Source organism: Carcharodon carcharias, assembly GCF_017639515.1.
Source record: "Carcharodon carcharias isolate sCarCar2 chromosome 36 unlocalized genomic scaffold, sCarCar2.pri SUPER_36_unloc_1, whole genome shotgun sequence".
In the NCBI taxonomy this organism is placed as follows: Eukaryota; Metazoa; Chordata; class Chondrichthyes; order Lamniformes; family Lamnidae; genus Carcharodon; species Carcharodon carcharias.
Window position 1 is genome coordinate 5,319,620 of NW_024470726.1, and position 15,824 is coordinate 5,335,443.

Genomic DNA, 15,824 nt, shown 5'->3' on the forward strand with positions numbered 1-15,824 from the left:
CTGTGAAGTCTGGCTGTCATGTGCTTTGGGCTGTGGCTGCCCCCTTTCACTGCAGCTTCTCAGTAAGTCAATTCCAAATGTTGGATTGTGAAAGTCGTGCTTGTGGGTTACAGGGTTAAACTGAATTAGCTATCAAACTGATTCAACTCCTCAAGTTGATGAAATCCCACAAAATTATACTGTTCTTCATACTCAAACAGCTGTTCAAACTGATGCAGTCCTTCAATACAACACACTGGCTGCAAATATTACCACGCCTCACACAACTGGTGATCATTATTTATTAGGGCAAGTGCCTACTTTGTTCAAGTTATGCTGATTGGCTTACTGGAACCTTAATCGAACATTTAATCGACCTAACCTTCAAAGCCCAGGGAACAGGGGCGACTTCCTCACACTCTCGGAGAATGACCATGAAAAACCGCATCATTCAGGCCTGACTCTGGGAAGGGAAATGGTGAAGAATGCTAGCAAGGTGATCTCCTGAAGACATTGACTCGGGACTTGTGGTAAATTTTAGTCATGAGCTGATGAATGTCGAGTGTTCCCCAGATGGTTTGGATGTGGTTCTTTGCAGGATTTGGGGCCATGATTTAGCGGATGGAGCGGGGAATAAGCGGAAATGTTGCGTCACATGGCCTGAGAGAGGAGTGGAGAATGCACACTATAGGTTTGATATATGTTGGTTGTCGCTGTGATAGTCAGCGGTTCATGCACAAAATGATTGTCAGAGACCGGCAAGATTTTACGAATCGATTCACTGGAAAACTGAAAAGCAAGGGAACTTTTCAAGGAGGCAACAGAAGTTTGCCTTTGCTCAGGTAATGATTTGGGCGCTCGCATTCGGGATGGATTGTGTTTGAGGAAAAAGGAAGTGGACCGCTTGGTAGGAAGAGCACTATTGAAGCTAAGGTTCGAGGTGGTGAACTCTGGATCAGGTTTGCAGCATCTGGGACAAGAGCTGCCAACATTTCGGAGGCTGCAGTTAATCATCAGCGAATGGATTCGGGGTAAGGGCAGGACGTTGAGTTCTGGGCTGTGCAGGATATGTCGGAGCTTCACCGTGATGGGATGGGAAAGGCTTTTCGAAAAAAAATCGGGGGTGTCTGAGCTGAAATAGGCTGTTTCTTTTTAGCTAGCGTTCATATCAAGTAAATATTGACTCAGCCTCATTGTTGAACATACAATTCGAGAACTTGGGTTCACTTGGGGTCAATAGACAAGGTAGAATTTATGGCTGGTGCCTTTGCTGAAGCTCGTTACTCGCGTTATTATGTTCTTTGACATGGTAGAGTCTGGACATTAAGAATCATCAGGGGGACCAAAGACATGACCCAAGCCGAGAAGATTCATGGGCCATCTCTGAGGAAATGGATGGAGCACATGTACACACACCATACACAGGCAAGGTAATTGTAGGGGAATCGGGGGATACCTAACATTTGCGACAGTTGGTAGTTCCATAGCTAAGGATCCTATTAAAAAACTGAATGAGGAAACAGTGAACAGGCCGTGTGGCAGCTCCCTCTGAATGGGCGACGGACTGGATTGCCAGCAGAATGAAAGCGATATGGCGAAGGGAAGTAGAAACTGCTTTGAGATGGGCACTAAGAAACACAAAACTGGCCGTATTTCAAATATTCCCCCTTCAGTTCGGGGGAACTTTCTCCTCGACATGCTAATTTTACATTTTGTTCCCAAACTTCTGTCGGGTTTTTCTTCGTTTTGGTACAATATTAGGATGCTTCAGACGATAGATAGATTGGATGGATAGATTGAGAGAGATAGACAAAGTAGATAGTTAGACAGACTGACAGCCGACAGACAGGCAGAGGCATAGATAGATAGATAGATAGATAGATAGATATATAGATAGATAGATAGATAGAAAGACGGATAGATAGAGAGAGAGAGAGAGATAGATGGAGAGAGTTAGACAAGATAGATAGATAGACAGACAGACAGATAAACATGTAGATAGGTGGATGGGAAGTAAGATAGGTAGACAGACAGTTAGACAGACAGGAGTTTCTCTCCACTTAAATAATATTTCGCCTTTTTAATCTTCCAACCAAAATGGATAACGTCACACTTATTCACGTTAAACTCCATCTGCCAAATTTTGGCCCATTCACCTGACCTGTCCATATCCATTTTTAAATGTCTTATTTCTTCATTGCAACTTACTTTCCCACCTATTTTGATAGCAACTGCAAATTTAGCTGTAGCACCTTGTATCCCTGCATTCAAGTCATTAATCTAGATTGTAAATTGTTGGGGCACAAGGACCTAACCCTATGGCACCCCACAGCTTGCCATCCAGAAAAAGGCACATTTATCCAGACTCTCTGCTTTCTGTTGGTTAGCCAATCCTCTATCCAAGCTAATATTTTACCGCTAATCCATGTGATCTGATCTTGTGTATTAATCTTTTTTGCGGCACCTTATCAAGGGCCTCCTGGAAGTCCAGATATACTACATCTGCAGGATCCCCATTCTCCACTTTGCTTGTCACGTCTTCAACGAACTGTAGCAAGTTAGTCAAACACGATTTGCTCTTCATAAAACCATGCTGATTCTGATGGATTGCATTTTGACTTTCCAAATGCCACAGTATTACTTCCTTACTAATGGATTCCAACAATTTCCCAACAGACATTAAATTAACTGGTCTATAGTTTCCTACTTTCTGCCCCCCCTCCCCAACCTCTTTGAATATTAGCATTTTTCCAATCCACTCGAGCCTTTCCTGAATCCAGGGAATTTTGGAATATAATAGAAAGAGACCGACAGATAGATAGACTGATTGATAGAAAGATAGATAGAAGGATAAATAGATGGATTGTTAAGTATAAAGAAGCCAGCGAGTGAACAATAGATGCATAGAAAAATGTATTAAAACACAATCAGATGATCGAATTATTCAACAATGTCCAGCACAGCGTAGAGCGCAGACTGAGGCAACGAGGGCCTCCATGTTTCTGCTGACTATTTGGTAAAATAATTCAAAGCTTTTCTCATTACTCAACTCTCGCTCCCCATTCTTACATCAATTCAAAACTGATCCTAAAGACGTCACCGGAATGCAGCACTTCCAACCTTCCACGTGAGGGATGAGTCTGCATCTGTGTTTATGTCGGTCTTCCCACAACTCCTTAACACTGGATGTGTCATTATTTCAATTAAATATCTTGAGATACACATTAAGGCCTGCAAGAAAGCTATACACATCATGTTTGCTGCATTCTCTTTAACTGTCCATTCTGACACTTCTTGAAAAATAAACCTATATCAAAGATGTTTAGAATGACGACACTTTCACAAATGCTCACCAATTCCATTTATAATAATTGATGCTAAGCGTTTGGCCCCCACTCATGGAATACTAAGTAGTTTATAGTTATCGGTGGATTTCTGTCTTTGACTTGGATGAAACGCTATATAAAGACCATTTTACCAGGAAGGTTAAATATTGGGGGTTGGGTTAGGTTATGGTACAGGGTGACGGCGGCACATTTACTGGAAAAGAAGAGTTTAAGCTGGATAGAGGAGCAGCCACAAATATCATTTAAATTGGTTCTAGATGTTAATAAGGTCATAAAATTCACAGGCCCAGAGTGCGGACATGTCTACATAAATAAGCATGAAAAGAAGAAACATATTTTATTAAAACTTAGCCTGACCACACGTAGGGTCCTGTGAATAATTCTGATGTCTATATCTTATATACAGGGGAAAATGAAAAAAAAAATTACTGTAACGATGCCAAACCTGAGAGGCTGTAACAATCAGGAAAATATGAACAGGCTGTCTGCTTTTCTCAAGAAAGGAGAAGGCTGAGGAGTGACCTAAGAACTTTAAGATTATGAAAGGATATTTCAGGCAGGCGTAGACAAGGCCTTTGCACTTGTTGGGGGAGTCCAGAGCTCGAAGCGATCAATATCAGATAATCACTGATAAATGCAAGCGGGAATTGAAGAGAAATGTCTTTAAGCTGATAGCGGGGAGAATGTGGAACTCGCTCCCACAGGGGGTGGTTGAGGTCACTTGCAGTGATGAGTTAATGGGTGAAGCTATAAACACGTGAGGGAGAATGGACTAATTGAATATGTTGATGGGGTGAAATAAAGAGGGGGAGGGGGGAGACTCGTGTGGAGCAGCAAAACAAAGCAAAAAGGCCGAATGCACTGCTTCTGTGCTGGAAGCGCAATGGAGCACAGGTAACGACTTAAAGGAATGGGGAGAGAAATTGGTTAACAGAAAATTGTGTATTCATTTAATCATTGACATGTCAAAACAACATATCTCCCTCCAACCACGTTTACGCCAAACAGAGCTAAACACTGAAATGATTAGATACATGACAACGGAGAAAGGGGTCAGAAATTATACATAGGCACATGATCGGAGAACAGACAGTGGACGTGCTGCTGAATTCTCCCGAAAATACCATTGTTAGAGGGTTGTATTCTGTCACGGTATAAACCAGTTGCAGATGCGCCCGATTAATACAAGGCGGCAGCCCCTGCCCCCACCCCTGCCCCTTCCCCACCACCGCCAACTAAGCTGTGTCACAATGCCCCTTGTAGCTACTTCCAAGGGGGAGACTCTGAACCGCTGGAGTCTGGGACAAAACTGCCTGAGATACACTAACTAACAGGTACAAAATCAATACCCTGTGTTCTGTTATGACCGGGGGAGACAGAATTCTTCCTATGAAGAAGCTGCTATAACAGTGCGACCCCAGGGACACAGGGGGGCTGGGGGACTCTGCACCCTCCCACCTTCCTCCTCCCCCTCCCCCTCCTCCACCCCGCCCCCTGCCCACACACACATATACACTCACTGGAAAAAGCAGCGCAATGTACTTTTTAGCAGAGGGTTTCCTGTTTACAGGTCAGGAGACCACACACGGCTCTGCCTGCAAAGGGCAACACGTTGCAGATCATGGAAAACATGCGTCACAGGTGGTGCGCAGTGCAGGCTGTGTCAAACTGAGGTCAAAAGGCAATGTTGCTGAATTCAACCACATTACTGTTTATGGCATTCGCGTGAAGGGGAGAAAAGCCACTTCTGCTTAATTCATTCAGAACAGATTGATTTATTCTGTCCTCAACAGAAACGCAACAGGTTGAAGAAACATGGAACCAGGTGCTAATATTTTAGTAACTGTTTTACCCAAATCTCTCTTCCCACCTGTCTCCTTCTGTCAGAGTTATACCTGTGGATCAACGGAGCAAGGACCACCTCCACACAATCCTCCTCCCATCGGAGCATAAGAACAGGAGAAGACCATTCAGCCCGTCGAGCCTGCTCCTCCATTCAATACGATTATGAGCGATCGAACACATCGATGCCTTTTGCCCAAACTATGCCAATAACCATTTACTTTTTTTGTTACTGAGAAAACGACCATTATTTACCTTAAACACACTTCAGTCATGGGCTTGCTGTCTGCCCCTCTTCTGTACAGCCTCTCACTGGGAGCTGTTTTCAAGTCAACTCACACTGCTGTTTTTTCTCCCTCTATCTGTGTGTGTGTGTGTGTGCGTGTGTGTGCGTGTGTGTATGTGGCTGTGGCCACGTGAGTGTGGCCGCCCTCTCTAGACCCCGGTTGCAAGGCAACAGCGCAATTATTATCTACTCTTGCGTTTGATTAGCCTTCTCTTCAAGTGTCATGAAACCTATTAGCAATGCAGGTACACAAACAGGGCTTTAGATCTGCTGCCTCCACTCATAAAATGGAATTAGATACCAGTTTGCACATTTGAACCCAAAAATAGAAAAGAATATGAATAAAATTAAACTTAAACATATACCGTATTCTTAACACACCCAAATACACAGGTAACTTACTTAAACTAGCTCTGCTTCCAAACTTCAGCCATCATCCGAATGAATTCCAGATCCAGCCCAAGAGAGGAACTGAACGGCCTTCTCCTCCTCCAAAATACCTGTCGGATGATCCGTTCAGGACATTAGGAGGACTGATGTCAGAAGTCCGATGACACACAGAGTGATCATGTCTAAGGATGGTTCGCTGGCTTGGAACAATATGGAGGCGGTTCGAACTCCCTGATTTATTTTATTTTAAGAAACAATTAGTTTCCTGCAGGCTGAGGAGGACAGAACCTTGCAGGACGGATGAACTGTGTTTAACAGAATGGCCTTTTCGATCTGCACCTTGCAATAAGTGTCCCGAAGTACTCTCTAAATATGTGTGCAGAATGACTCTTTACAGCAAAATAAGCTGGGGCTGATTTGTAAATGTATCTTTCGGAAGAGGAATCACAACTGGTTATGCAGATCAGAGTTTAATCGTCAACAAAATTATCCAGTCATCAACACACTAAGGTTTTCCAGGACAGCTTTTTAACAGTTATGGTGTTAACGTTGTCATGGAAATATACCACATCATCTCAGTGCAACACCATCTCAAACTTAAGTTTGACTGACCTTGTAATGTGTGGAGCGAATTGCGTTCACATTTGTGAATTATCAACATCGCCAGCAAGCCGCTTTCAGTCACATCGGATAAGTTGTGCTGTAAGCGGGATAGATACTAACATTTACTGGTAGTTGTGCGGCAAGAGGAATAATTCTAAGGGTCATGAGGAGACACCTGGGGTATGGGACAAAAGTGCTCATTCAAAGAGCTGGCTCTGGGTGAAGGGCCAAAATGGCCTCTTTCTGTGTTTTAAGTCTCTGTGAACTAGTGATTTTTGTGGATAAAATCCACTCAACTGTATTATAAAAAGGGCCGATGGATTGTAAATAATCTCCTTTAAAGATTAAATGCAACATTGTTGCCTCCCAGGAGACAGTCAGTGAAGGCTCGGGGTCTACTAACACCGCCGCTCATAACAATGCAGCACCAATCCCCATCCAGTACCTGACGGTTCTTAACCATCCTTCTATCCTGCTTACATTCGCTCTATAAATGATTTTGTAAACTGGCCTCAGAGATACCCTGGGCGCTTCTGGCCTGAAAGATAAAAAAACCCCTCAAATCACAGGACACTCATTGGGTTTCAAATCTGTTTTAATACGTAGGTAACTCGAGCACAGATACAATGTAAGACCTATTTGAATAATATATTGCTCACATACTGTAAAAAGTTGCCGAATGCAATAATAAGCGCTAATACCTAGATAACAGAAACCTGGAGAGGCTGGAGTGGAACTGTAGGCGCTATTTCAGCGTTAGAATAGCGAACATTAACAGATTATTCAGCTCCCGCTTTGGGCGACGACATAAAATTGCACCGAAAATGCGCCTAAATTTGCACCGTTTGGACATTCGGACTTTCCCGCCCAACAGCGGAAACTTTCTGCAACACATCATGTTCGGGAAGCACACTGTGAGCTCTTTCCCTCTTTCTTCTCCAATCAACGTGTGGGATCCTCCTTAAAGGCCAAGCCAGCATAATGTGTCTGCAGGGAAAATTAAGAACTGAATCTAGTGATATAATAAACACCATCATCATAGGGATAGGCGGAGGCCATTCAGCCCCTCCAGTCTATTCAATTAGATCATGGCGGGTCTGTATTGTAACTTCCATCTACCCACCTTAGTTCCATAATCCTTAAAACCCCGTACCCAACAAAAATCTCTCAATCTCAATTTTGACATTTCCAATGAAGCCACAGCCTCAATAGTTTTGGAGAGGAGAGAGTTCCAGATTTCCACTCGCCTTTGTGTGACTAATTGCAACCTGACATCAACCCAGAGCGACCTGGCTCGAATTTTAAGTCTCCGCTCCCTGGACTCTTTACAGACACGGCCTTTTTTGCATCTTAAACCTCTCAAATAGATCACTCCTCAATCTCACCCAGGACAGGGATTGAAGCCTAGTTTCTGCCATCCTTCAGTGCCCATGACGCAATGTTTTCCTGACTCTAATAACAAGAATAATTAATTTTAAACTTTGGATTAAAATTGAGTGAAATGCATCCACGTATAGTAGCAACAACAATTCCATTCTTTTACCTCTTCATTCTGTCGCTGTGCTCTTGAATCTGTCAGTTCCTGATCATTGTTCATGTTGCCTGTTCGAAAGTCAAATTTGACCTGAGCAAAAATGGCTACATTTCACAACGAACGATCTAAAAATGTCAATAACGCATGGATAAATGGATGCATTGAGAGCACCGCGGAGTTACAGCGTCTCCCAACAATCGCTACCTGTCTGCCTATTCCTGCAGATCCTTCTCCTGGCCACAAGTATCATCGCCAGAAGGAGAAGCCCCACCGCCGACAAACTCCCAGGAACAGGAAAACTGCAGTGGGTAGGGAGCGGAGAAGCTGCAAAATAAAAACCTATCATTGAAAATAAATTTTGCAAAAATAATTAAACAAATGGAAAAAATGACAACCCGAATTTGTGATTTCACCCGAAACGGAAATAGATCTTTTCATATTTCATCATTCTGAAATAGAGCAGTAATCTTATAGAACAATGCTGAGACAGGACAGAACTGGGAAGAGAAAGAAAAGGAGAGAAGGGATAGAGGGAGAGATTGACAGATTGATAGCAAGTGAGAGCAGAGATCTTATAGAGCTCTGTTTAAAGAGAACTCTGAGGGAGAGAGAGTGAAAGAGAGCTAGAAAGTGCACTGTTTATAGGATACATAAATCGAGGGAGAGAAAGCAAGAGAGGGAGCAAAGATCTTTTGGAGCACTATTTAAATAGTAGAAATTTAGAGAGATCACGAGAGAGATATAGAGGGAGAATGAGAGAGAGAGAGAGAGAGAGCGAGAGAGAGAGAGAGATAGAGAGCTCTTCTAAAGGCACAGAAATGTTAAGCCAGAGAGAGATCAAGAGTGCAGATCACTTATACAAGTCTGTTCAACTAGGTTGAAAACAAGAGAGAATTACTTGGGGAGGGGGTGAGAAGTGAAGGGGGAAAGGAGGGGAAAGGGGGAGAAGAGGGAGTAGAGAGAGATAGAGAGGGAAGATGGGGAGAATGGCAGAAATAACGGAGAGAGAGGGAGAAATGGACAGCTGGGGAGAAAGGGGGAGATCCTGGTTAAATGGACAGTTATGTAGCGAGGAGAAGATGGGGAGATGGGTAGAGAGTGAGAGAGAGGGAGAAATGTTAGATAGGGCAGAGAGGGAGAGTTGGAGACAGACAGTGTTAGGGAGAGGAGAGGGGTGGAGAAATGGGGAGAGAGGGAAGGATGGGGAGAGTGGAGTAGAGAGGGGGAGATGGGAGAAAGGGAGAGAGGTAGGAGAGAGAGTTTGATAGAGAAGTAGTGGAGAGATGGTAAGACAGGGGCGGAGAGATGGATGTAGAGATATATGGAGAGATAAATAGATAGATAGAGACAGAGATGAAGAGAGTGTGATAGATAGAGCAGAAAACTAAAACAGAACTGTATAATAGGTTGGAAAAGGATAGATAGAGAAAGAGATAGAGACAAAGAGAGAGAGAGAGAGAGACAGATAGCAAGATGGAGATAGAGAGAAACAGAGCGAGATAGAGGTATGGAGACAGTTCGAGGGGTAGGGAGGTAGATGAATGTCTCAGATGTCTTATAAAGCATCATTTAACTGGGATAGAAATAGACAAGATAAACAGAGGGAGACGGAGCGAGATAGAGAGATCAATAAATGTATCAATAGATAAAGACAGAGTGCGACACAGCGAAAAAATGATAGACAAACAGTGAGAGGAACTGGGAGAGACACGGAGAGAGTGTAAGTTGTAGAGAGAGGTGTTCAGAGGCAGAGAGAGTCAGACAGTCGGGCATACAAATAGGAAAAGAAAACATGTCTTCCACTGCAGTAGGCCAGAAATTAATTGATTGATAGAGAGCAAGAGAGATAGGTAGGCAGATAAATAGACAGACACATAGCTAGAGAGGATATCTTGTACCTCATTGTTTAACTAAGACAGACAGAAATATTGTGAGTGTTAAATCGATAGACAGATGAATAGGTAATTGTACACAGGCGGGGTGAGAAAGAGTTGAGCGCTGGCAATGTAATTAAACCATTCAATTTTACACAATGACAAGTCATCCACTGGCTTGTAACCATAACACTATGCTGAGCCACACACAAGATCACAAGAAATAGGAGCAGGAGATAATTCGGCCCCTCAAGCAGATCCACCATTCAATAAGATCATGGTTATTGATGTACATCATCTTCACATTGTCACACTGTCCCCATCCCTTATTCCCTTAGTCTACAAACATCTATCTCAGTGACTGGACATCTATAGCTCTCTGGGGTAGAGAGAACAAATGGAGTTCAAGTTTCAGAAATCTAAACTCTGAAAGATTGAGAGGGCTATGATAGGCCGATGACAAAATTTTGATCCATTAACACACACGGAAAGATGGACAACTCTAATTCACAAAATTGTCAAAGCCTCCCATCAGCAATAAATAGATTGGTAAGCGGTCACTGTTAGCAGCTACCTCTCTGAGATGAGATACTTGCACTGAGAAGATTTTCACTGGAGTTGATTTGAACGGTGCAAGTACAGAGAGCGCTGCTGCCCCAAGTTTCCGCCGAGAGGCTGGTGTAACTCCTGATGGTGTAGGTCCCATCTGCCTCAATTGTCCCGGAATCGGTCTGTCCCTCGGTATCCTGCCCGGAAACATTCCAGCGGACGGGTAAGTAATCAGGAGACAAGCCTCTGATCAAACACAACAACGGGACTCTTTCCATGGATGGAATCTCATCCACCGGTGGGGTGAGGAGGAATATTTTTGCGGAGCCCTCTGAATTTGGCAAATGAAACAGAAACCCCATTAGCAGCTGAAACAGGACACTTTAATTGCTGTAGAAATGCCCACTGCAATGAAATAATGATGAAATTCACCTGTAATAACTAACTGGGAGCCATTTCCGAATATTCGAGGCATGTTCTGGTAATTGCGGATTGCACAGTAATACATTCCAGAATCATTCCTCCGGGTATCCGCAATGAGCAGTGAATAATAACCTGCTCTGTCAGAAGTCTCGCTTGAAAACCTCCCCACTGCTGGGATGCGCTTATGCGCTATGTAAACCAGCTTCATGTCGTTTCGCTCCCGCTGTCTGTACCAGAAGATGTGCCCAGCTTTAGAGCTCTCCATGTGGCAGTTCAGTTTAGCACGGCTCCCCACAGAGAGCGTCTGGACGGGTGGAGACTGGGACAAGACGGGCTGAGACACAATAACTGAGCAAGAGAGAAAAAACAAGAGTCATCTCAGGTTATGATGCAGCCCGCCAGCCCGCACCCCCAAATGCCCTCCTTCGAAGCCAGCCTCCGGCGAAAACACCGCGGTAGGGAGGAGGCAGAATCATTTATAAAAAATAGTCTATATCGGAAAATTGCACACCGGTCCCCGCGCACAATTAAAATTGGGCTGGTTAACTGATGGTTTGCACTGTTTTACACTGGTCTTTCCAAAGGCACAGTACAAAGCCATTCACCAGCAAACCTGTTTTAATCACTGGGGTACACATATGAGGACTGTGTGAAGTTAATAACTTAAAAGCGCTTCTTCCAAACTAAAATTTCCAAATGTTTTGCTTTTTCTCTCATCCACCTTTCATTTCTTCTTATCTTCGGTTGACTTTACGCATTTTATTCTGTTCAAAAGATTATAACTTTCTCTAATGATTTACCTGAAATGCTCTCCTCTCCTCAATCTGTGTCCCTCTGATTACCGACCCTCCAACCAGTGGAAACAATTTCCCCTTATTTAATCTGCCCCAGCCCTCCTCCACTCTATATGAAAATGTTAGGATATCTTACCCTGGAAGAGATGGGACAATGCACACACACCGAGGTAGCTCATTGTCTGTGACTTCAGATGGTCAGGCTCTGAACTCCGATCCAAAACTCACTGAGAACTCGCTCTCGTTCTCTCGGTGTGAAGGAGGTGTGAAATATCCAGCCTATGTAGCGTTCTGTGCTTATTCGTAGATACATGATAGGGGTTGGGAAATGGTGCCGAGGTAGAAAGCTCTCTGTGGTTGCCTTGCTTATTACAGGTCAAAGTGCTGTCATGGAATCATCTGTTTTCAAAAATACATCTGGTATGTACTCACATTCGTTCGGCCACACTTGGAGTACAGAACAGAGCTCTGCATATTCTAGAATTATTCTCCATATACAGATACAGAGACACTGGAAAAGTTGCAGTTAATGTTTCTCAAGGATGATACCAGAACTGAGAGCTTATAAATATCAAGAAAGAATGAAACGGCTGACGCTCTTTTCTCTAAAAGCTTTTGGGGGGCATGCGTGGAGAGATTGAGGGGCGACCTGATCGAGGTCTTTAAAATTATGAAATGATTTATTTAGGCAGACGTAGGGAAGGTTGCTCTAACTCTGCAGGATTTCAAAAATATTGGTTATCACTCAATCCAACCTGGAATTCCGGAGAATTCGGGGATTCCCATTGGGGTTCAGAGGAATGGAAGCCGAATAATTGAACCATATAAGGTCCTGATGGGGCTTGATAGGACCGATACCCGATGGATGTTTCCTGTTGTTGCCAAAGCTAGGGGTCACGTTTCAAAGATAGAGGTCTCCATTTTAAGTCAGAGATGGCGAGACTTATTTCACCCAAAGAGTCGTTAGTGTGTGGAATTATCTTCCCCAGAAAGTAATCGCAGTTGGGTCTTTGAATTTATTCAAGGCCCCGAGTTAGACCGTTCGGCAAGGGAGTCAAGGCCTATGGACAGCAAACAGGAAACTGGAGTCGAGACCAAAACCAGATCGGTCATGATCTTATTGAATGGTGGAGCAGGCTCGAAACGCTCAAGGGCCCAAACCTGCTCCTGTGTTCCTATGGCCCCCTGCAACAAGGGGTCATTAATATGAGCTAAATCCAGTCGTGAATTCATTGGAAGCCTCTTTAGCCAGGCACTGAGGGGAATGTGGAACCCACTCCAACTGGGAGTAGTTGAGTTTATTGCAGGGATGCATTTAGGTGTGAAGCTGGATATCCAAATACAGGAGAAATCAATAAAGGAAATGTTGCTGGGCTGAGATGAAGAGGGGGTGGGAGGAGGCTCATGCAGAGCATAAACATTGGCACGAGCATTCGGGCCCAAAGGCCTGTTTCTGTGATGTAAATTCTATGTAACTCTTAAAACTTTAACATGAAAGGAACTTAACAGCTATTTCAAAGTGATAACTGTGCAGTTAATTTTCCATGGAATTGCTGTAAACGCGCTTGGAGCACAATACAAAGTGCAACATGTATCATTGTTTGAAATCCACTTCACAGGGCCAATCCATAAATCAATGGTAAATAGAATTCTACAATGAACTCAGAGCATTGAATTCAGGTCAGTTACCAATGGCGGATTTTATTATAGAATAAGTCATCGAAAACCTTCTTAATGAAAATTAACAGAAAGGAGGGCGATGCGGTGAAACTTTAAGGAGCAGAGCTGAATTCGAAAGAGATTCTTTCATTTAGATTCTCTATAATTGCAGTGAGTGACAGTGTTTGTTCCATCAGAATTCCACTCTAGATCTCTGCGTAATTGGTGGTATGGAGAATGAGATACTATTAATTAAAATTCAAATCGATCCACCTAAGTTTTAGCCAATTTATTCCAGTCTCTGTCTTAACCTATCTTATCATGAATCTTGTACAACCTGTTTACAGTGTAGATTATACTGAGTACAATGGGATAACAATCTCAATTCCGGGCTTTCCACTTCCAAACCTGCGACCTTTACAAACTTCAAGTACAACGGCAGCAGATACATGGGAAGATCATCACTATTCTGGCTTGAAAAGAAGCTCTATTCCTATACTGTCACTGGGTCAAATCCTGGAACTCCCTTCCTAACCACACTGTGGTGTAACTGCACCAAATGGACTGCATCATTTCAGAAGGCGGCTCACCACCACCACCTCACCACCACCTAAGGAGTCAATTAGGGATGGTTAATACAAGCTTGCCTCGCCAGCGGCTCTGACATCCCCAAAATTCATTAAACAATAAGTGCAATATTCGGATTCATACAATTAGTATTCTGAGAACCCTCCCCCTCGAACGACAACCCAGTAAATCTACTTATAAACATTCTGCCACTTGACAACTGTGACGTACAGACGGTGTGTCTAATACATGTGGCATTCATCAGGGCAGCGCACTCAAAATAGTGTCATACTTTCCACAGCATAGCTCGTCATAATTTCCACTGAATCTGAATATGAAGCTATTGACTGGGACTTAGCTCATGTCAGTCTGTGGCCACTCCGCCTGCAGGAACAAACTGATGAAAACGACAACAGGGAGAACTCACCGCGTCAACATGTCCAAAGAATATTTATCTCTGATGATCATTTTCAAATTGCTGCAGTTTATGTTGAGTAAGAGGCGGGTGAGAATTTTAAATTGGACTCAGCCAGAATCAGTGTTTAATGAGCTGAAAATGTGACCCAGGCGAAGGGATTTTACCTGATCATTTGAGTTTATTTACTTGTTCGTCTTAGAAGGCGAAGAAAATCAAATTGGAGAATTAATCTAACCAAGAATATTTAAGATAATAATGTGACTGGTCTTAAATGGCACCCGACGTTTTTCAAGGCGGCTGCTTCCTACCTCTCAATAACCAATGATAATGTAACTATAATCTCTCTACTTACAGAATCCCGGTACAAAAGAGGCTGTCGGGGCCTATAGTATCAGAAGACACGTCGCGGTGCCGATTGAAACCCGGAAAACCGGCGGACTCTCTACGTTTATTGTTCAACTGGGGTCTCCAAACAAATATTGAACAAAGACCGTGTCGTTCCCTAAAACAGTAGAGACAGGGAAAGGTCAGTTGGTGTTCTGTTCAAGGAAGGTTTCTTAATTCAAATAATCAGTTGCAGGAATTCACTAGTTCCTAAGAATTTGCTGTGCCTGAATTAAGCATATCCGCGGGACAAACAGATAATTATGGACATATAAAGATTGTTGTGAGTGTGTGTGGTCGTTTGTGTGTGTGTACGTGTGAGAGGGAGTGCGTGTGTGCGTTTGTGCGTGTGTGTGAATGCGTGTGTGTCTGTGTTAGTGTATGTGCGTGTGCGCGCGGGTTTATGCCGGTTCATACATAAATGTGCGCCTGTGTGTATCTGTGTCTGTGCGTGTATATCTGTGTGTGTGTGTATGTGCGTGTGTTTATGTATGTGCGTATGCATTTGCCTGTCTCTGAATACTATATATCTTACATATATACATGTACATATGCGTATATGTGAGTCTACCATTTAAGTAGAAAGCGCATTCAATGTTTTGAAATACATTAGAGATATCCTTTGTCCGAGAGAGACTTTATCTTGCAAACATATTCTCAGCTCGCCATAAGTTCCTGTATGACATCTGAGGCTCATAGGGTGATACATCACAGAAAGAGGATATTCAATTAATCCCACCTTTTTCCAATATCCTGTAACACGTTCCCGGTCATCATGATTCATTTAATAATCCGAATTCCCTCAGGGAAGTTATTATTTCATCTTCTTTCCCCATCCTTTGAGGCAGTGGATGAGAAACATGTTTGAGCTTAGTTCCCCAAAAATGGGTTTATGAGCAGAAAACACTGAAGAGATGAGATTGTTGGGAAAAGCGATGTATCTGCAGGGGCGTGACTCTTGCTTAATTCCCCCCGTCTCCTTCCCCATTTCCCGGAATCTCTCTTATCAATCTCCATTTTCCTGGTAAACTCCAGCTAATTTTAATATCAGTTGGTGATATCAGCAGTCAGATTTAACATTACCCTTGTGTGACGAAACGGAAGTGATATTGGGTTAATAAGGAACTGATCGAGTTTCACATTCATCAGGCACATGGCGTATGTATGTTAATCCC